The sequence below is a fragment of the Suricata suricatta genome, chromosome X (genome assembly GCF_006229205.1).
Source record: "Suricata suricatta isolate VVHF042 chromosome X, meerkat_22Aug2017_6uvM2_HiC, whole genome shotgun sequence".
In the NCBI taxonomy this organism is placed as follows: domain Eukaryota; kingdom Metazoa; phylum Chordata; class Mammalia; order Carnivora; family Herpestidae; genus Suricata; species Suricata suricatta.
Genome location: NC_043717.1, coordinates 89,824,116 through 89,831,021, shown reverse-complemented (window position 1 = coordinate 89,831,021; position 6,906 = coordinate 89,824,116).

Sequence of the window (6,906 nt, the reverse complement as noted above, 5' to 3'; positions counted from 1 at the left end):
GAGAGAGAGAGAGAGAGAGAGAGAGAGAGAGAGAGAGAGAGAATCCCAAGCAGGCTCTATACTATTGGCGCAGAGCCCAATGCAGGACTCAAACTCATGAACTGTGAGATCATGACCTGAGCTGAAATCAAAAGTCAGATCATTAACCAACTTAGTCACCCAGGTGCCCTTCCAAGCTTTTATTTAAATTCAAGTTAGATAACATATAGTGTATTATTGGTTTCAGAAGTAGAATTTAGTGATTCATTACTTTCTTATAACAGTGCTAATCACAAAAAGTACACTCCATAAAAATTGTCACTCATTTATACCACATCTTCTTTATCCATTCATCTATCAATGGACACGTGAGGCAGGAGGAGTTAAGAAGGTGGGGATATAGGGGGATCCTAGGCTTTCCTCCTCCCAAAAACAGCTATATTGAGCTAAGATCACTTGGAACACCCAGAAAATTGATATAAGGAATGGAAGAAGATTCTCCACACTTGGAGGGCAGAAGTGAGGCCTATATTAGCAAATTAAAGCACACCTAGTTATAAACATTTCCCACTTCAAGCAAAGATGAACTCTGTAGAGGACTGACCAGTGTAAAAGAGCAGAAAAAATGCAAGACCAGAATGGACATAGCATACACCAGAATCACTTCCTAATGTCCCAGGCCCTGAAAAGTGTATGGCCCATTTTCTTATTTTTATTTTTTAATAGTTTGTTGTCAAATTGGTTTCCATACAGCACCCAGTTATCTTCCCCACAAGAGCCCTCCTCCATCACCACCACCTCTTTTCCTCCCTCCCCCTTCCCCTTCAACCCTCAGTTCCTTTTCAGTATTCAATAGTCTCTCAGGTTTTGTGTCCCTCTCTCTCGCCAATTTTCTTTCCCTATTCCCCTCCCCCTGGTCCTCCATTAGGTTTCTCATGTTTTCCTGTTAGACCTATGAGTGCAAACATATGGTATCTGTCCTTCTCTGTCTGACTTATTTCGCTTAGCATGACACCCTTGAGGTCCATCCACTTTCCTACAAATGGCCATATTTCATTCTTTCTCATTGCCATGTAGTACTCCATTGTGGATATATACCACATCTTCTTGATCCACTCATCAGGTGATGAACATTTAGGCTCTTTTCATGTTTTGGCTATTGTTGACATTGCTGCTATGAACATTGGGGTACATGTTCTCCTATGCGTCAGCATTTCTGTATCCCTTGAGTAAATCCCTAGCAGTGTTATTGCTGGATCATTGGGGAGATCTATCAATAGTTTTTGAGGAACCTCCACACTGTTTTCCAAAGCAGCTGCACTGGTTTACATTGCCACCAACAGTGTAGGAGGGTGCCAGTCTCTCCACACCCTCGCCAGCAACTATAGTCTCTTGATTTGTTCCTTTTAGCCACTCTGACTGGCATGAAGTGTAATCTCAGTGTGGCTTTGGTTTGATTTTCCCTGATGATGAATGATGTTGAGCATCATTTCATGTGCCTGTAGGCCATCTGGATATTGTCTTTGAAGAAGTGTCTGTTTATGTTTTCTGCCCATTTCTTCACTGGGTTATTTGTTTTTTGGGTGTGGAGTTTGGTGAGGTCCTTGTAGATTTTGTATATTAGCCCTTTATCTGATATGTTATTTGCAACTATCTTTTCCCATTCTGTTGGTTACCTATTAGTTATCTTGATTGTTTCCTTTAGAGTGCAGAAGCTTTTTATCTTGATGAAGTCCCAAGAGTTCAGTTTTGCTTTCATTTCCCTTGCTTTCTGGGATGTGTCGAGTAGGAAATTGCTGTGGTTGAGGTCAAGGAGGTTGTTTCCTTCTTTCTCCTCTAGGGTTTTGATGGTTTCCTGTCTCACATTCAGGTCCTTCAGCCATTTTGAGTTTATTTTTATGTATGGTGTAAGAGAGTGGTCTAGTTTCATTCTTCTGCTTGTTGCTACCCACTTCTCCCAGAACCACCTGCTAAAGAGGCAGTCTTTTTTCCATCGGATACTCTTTCCTGCTTTGTCAAAAATTAGTTAGCTGTACATTTGTTGGCCCAGTCCTGGGCACCCTGTTCTATTCCATTGGTCTATGTTTCTGTTTTTGTGCCAGTACCATACTGTCTTGATGATGACAGCTTTGTAGTATTGGCTAAAGTCTGGGTTTGTGATGCCTCCCGTTTTGGTTTTCTTCTTCAATATGACTTTGGCTATTAGGGGTCTTTTGTGGTTCCATAAAAATTTGAGAAGTGTTTGTTCTAGCTTTGAGAAGAATGCTGGTGCAATTTTTGATGGGGATTGCATTGAATGTGTAGATTGCTTTTGGTAGTAATGACATTTTCACAATGTTTATTCTTCCTATCCATGAATATGGAATGTTTTTCCATTTCTTGGTGTCTTCTTCAATCTCTTTCATAAGTTGTCTTCAGTTGTCTTCATATACATCTTTTACATCCTTGGTTAGGTTTACTCCTAGGTATTTTATGGTTTTTTGTGCAGTCGTGAATGGGATCAGTTTCTTGATTTCTCATTCCGCTGCTTCATTATTGGTGTATAGGAATGCAACTGATTTCTGTATGCTTATTTTGTATCCTGCAACTTTACTGAATTCATTGATCAGTTCTAGAAGGCTTGTGGTGGAGTCTGCAGGGTTTTCCATGTAGAGTATCATGTTATCTGCAAAAAATGAAAGATTGACCATGGACTTTAATGTAAAGGCAGTAACAAGAGATGGAAAAGAATATTATATAATAATTAGAGGGTCACTCCATCAGGAAGAGCTAACAATTATAAATATCTATGTGCCAAATTCAGGAGTTCCCAAATACATAAAACAATTAATCACAGACAGTAACAATCTTATTGATAAGAATGTGCTAATTTCAGGGGACTTTAATACTTCAATGAGAGCAATGGATAGATCAACCAGACAGAAAATCACAAAAGAAACAATGGACCTGAATGACACATTGGAACAGATGGAATTGATACATATATTTAGAACTCTGCAACCTGAAGTTATGAAATTCACCTTCTTTTCGAGTGCACATGGCACATACTCCAAGACAGATCAGATAATGGGGCATAAAGCAGCTCTACACTTTCAGGTCAAAATGCTATGAAACTTGAAATTAACCACAGGAAAAATTCTGGAAAACCTCCAAAAATGCCGAGGTTAAAAACCACCCTACTAAAGAATGATTGGGCTAATCCGGCAATTAGAAAAGGAATTAAAAAATATATGGAAACCAATGAAAACGAATTTACAACAATCCAAAATCTCTGTGACGCAGCAACAGCAGTCCTAAGAGGAAATTATATTGCAATCCAGGCCAATTTCAACAAACTAGAAAAAGCACAAATTCAAAATCTAACGGAGCACCTACTAGAATCAGAAAGGATGCAGCAAGAGCACCCCAAGCCCAGCAGAAGAAAAGAAATAATAAAGATCAGGGCACAAACAAACAATACAGAATCTAAAAAAACAATTGAGCAGATCAGTAAAACCAAGAATTGGTTCTTTGAAAAAATAAACAAAATTGATAAACCTCTAGCCAGGCTCCTCAGAAAGAAAAGAGAGAGCACCCAGATAGACAAAATCATGAATGAAGAAGGATCTATTACCACCAATCCCTTAGAAATACAACCAAACATCAGAGATTACTATGAAAAATCATATGCCAACAAACTGGACAACACAGAACAAATGGACAAATTCCTAAATGCACATGCACTGCCAAAATTCAAATGGGAAGAGATAGAAAGCATGAATAGACCAATAACCAGTTAAGATATTGAATCCATTATCAAAAATAATCCATTGAATAAAAGCCCAGGGCCAGATGGCTTCCCAGGGGAATTCGACCAGACATTTCAAGCAGAGCTAACACCCATTCTTCTCAAACTATTCCAAAAAATAGAAATAGAAAGAAAACTTCCAAACTAATTTTATGAAGCCAGCTTCACTTTGATACCAACCCAGAGACCCAGTCAAAAAAGATAACTACAGGCCAATATCCTTATGAATACAGATGCAGAAATACTCAACAAGATATTCAGAAATGGAATTCAACAGCATATAAAAAAATTATCCATCATGATCAAGTGGGATTCATTCCTGGGTTATAGGGCTGGTTCAGTATTCACAAATCCATCAATGTGATCCATCACATTAACAAAAGAAAGGATAAAAACCATATGATACTGTTGATAGATGCAGAAAAAACATTTGACAAAATACAGCACCTTTTCTTAATAAAAACCCTTGAGAAAGTTGGAATAGAAGGAACTTACCTAAACATTATAAAAGCAGTTTATGAAAATCTGTCAGCTGATATCATCCTCAATGGGGAAAAACTGAGAGCTTTCCCCCTGAGATCAGGAACACAACAGGGGTGTCCACTCTCGCCAATGTTGTTTAACATAGTGCTGGAATTCCTAGCATCAGCAATCAGACAACAAAAGCAAAGAAAAGGCATCAGAATTGGCAAAGAAGATGTATGGCCCATTTTCAATATAACACTCTTAGATGCAATAAATATAACAAGATTTCAGGGCATCTGGGTGGCTCCATTGGTTAAGTGTCTGGTTCAGCTCAGGTCATAATCTCACAATTCGTGGGTTTGAGCCTCATGTCGGGCTCTGTGCTGACAGCTGCTCAGAGCCTGGAGCCTGCTTCAGATTCTGTATCTCCCTTCTTCTCTGACCCTTCCCTGTTCTCACTGTCTCTGTCTCTCAAAAATAAATAAAATCATAAAAAATAAATATTTCAAGATTTCAAAACATGCAAAAAATAGAAAATTAGCCAAAATCACAAGACAGAGGAATTTTCCCTAAAAGAGGGGTCAAGAAGAATCACAACCAGAGATTCACTCAAAACAGATATAAGCAGGGGGAGGAGTCAAGATGATGGAGAGAAAGGGAGCTCTGTAAACTTCGTCCGCCCCATCCATCAAACTGAGAAAGACATTACTCTCATCTGCAAGAGTGGAAGGAGAAAATATAGACTCCAGATTGAAGACAATCTCAAAGATGCCTGAGTGAGTGAGTGAGAACTGGGGAGATTGGAAAACAGGCCAGCCCGAGAAGGCAGGGAAGGTGGGAGCCCCAGCTCAACACAGGAAAAGCATACAGAGCCCCTGAGAGACAAAGGGAAGAGAAAGAGAAACTGAACACGCTTATAGTACTGTCTCTAGAGAAGAGATAAAGAGCATTTAACCCCACATGGAACATATGGAGAGAAAAATTCTCACTCCATATATAACTGCTGGGCAGCCTGAATCCCGAACTCAGGTGGCACAAGGGAAAAAACAGCCCCCACCCCTGCGCAATCCAGGGAGGGAGTTGGCAGGCAGTGACAGTGTCCCTGGGGGTGCGTTCTTTGGCCCCAGCTCTGGGAGCTGGGGCACACACCTTATTTCCACAGTGCATCTCACCTCCAGCATTGGCTGCGTGAATTCCAAATCCCGGGTGCCAACAGGGAAAAATTAGCCCCCACCCCTAGGCAATCCCGGCAGGGAGTTGGCTGTGGGTGAGGCTGAGGCTCGCAATTTGGCTGCAGTTGCGGGAGTGCGCATCCCATTTCCGGCAGCACCCCACGCCTCAGACAGCAGCAGCGTGAATCCCAGCTGGTGCCAAAAGAAACTGCTCCCTCCCCGTATGCGATCCCAGCTGAGAGTTGGTGGCTGCATCTGTGGGGGTGCGCCCTTTGCCTCCTGCAGCACACTTCACCTCGGGTAGCTGCAGAGCAAATCCCTGCCAGCACCAAGAGACACTGCTCTCTCCCTCTACGTGATCCAGGCTGGGAGTTGGCAGTGGCATCTTTGGGGGCGCACTTTGCCTCCAGCAGCGGCAGAGCAAATCCCTGCCTCACCAAGAGAAACAGCTCCCTCCCCCTACGAGATCCCAGCTGGGGGCTGGGAGTTGGCAGATGCGTCTGTGGGGGCGTACATTTCGCCTACTGCAGTGCACTTTGCCTTTGACAGTGACAGCGCAAATCCCTGCCAGCACCAAGAGAAACTGCTCCCTCCCTCTACATGATCCAGGCTGGGAGTTGGCAGTGGCGTCTGTGGGTGGCACACTACACCCCCGGCAGTGGCAGCACAAATGCCTGCCTCACCAAGAGAAACTGCTCCCTTCCCCTACGAGATCCCTGCTAAGAAGCCAGCTGCCAAAGCAAGTAAATCTCATCTGTGGTAGCATAAAATTGCATAGACTAGGATTTTGAAACCAGGCAGGCCTGGACAACACAGGTTGGCTCAGCTGTGGCACAAGGAGATCGGACTCATTAGAGTGGCCTGCAGCGCTTAGTTCAAGAGGAGCTGGTGGTGCCTCCATTCATCTTCCACCATTCATCCCCTGCAACCACAAAGGCGAGGCTCCAAGAGCAGCCCCAGAGACCTACACAAACCAAACCATGCCTATCTGCCAGGAGGAGCTGCTTCTTTTTTTTGTACTTATTTTTTACTATTATTACCTTTTTTACTTTTTAACATTTTTATTTTAATTCTTATTCCTTATTTTCCTTTATCCTTTATCCTTCTTTTTTTCCCTCTTGCCATCCAAATATATTCTCCTTAACTCATCATTATCTCTCCCCATGACTGGTTATACACTTTTAGACTGTCCATTGTCCTTTATTGTCTCTGCCCCCTTTATTTTTTTTCTTCTTTGCTTCTCTTACCTCTCCCATTTCTTTTCTTCCTTTCCCTTTTTAATTTGTTTGATTTGCCAGTGTGTTTGCATGCTTCTGTTCCATCTGTGTTTGTCTGTTTCGTTTTCAGGGCTACCCCAAGAAAAAAGCCAAAGTGTGCATGACAGCGAGTCCCAAATATCACTGAGTAGGGAAATAAAATATTCAAAGGCACAACAAGAGAAACTGAGAGACACCATTAAAAGAACATTTCTTTAAATGAAAGGCCCTGGAGAATCAATAAGCA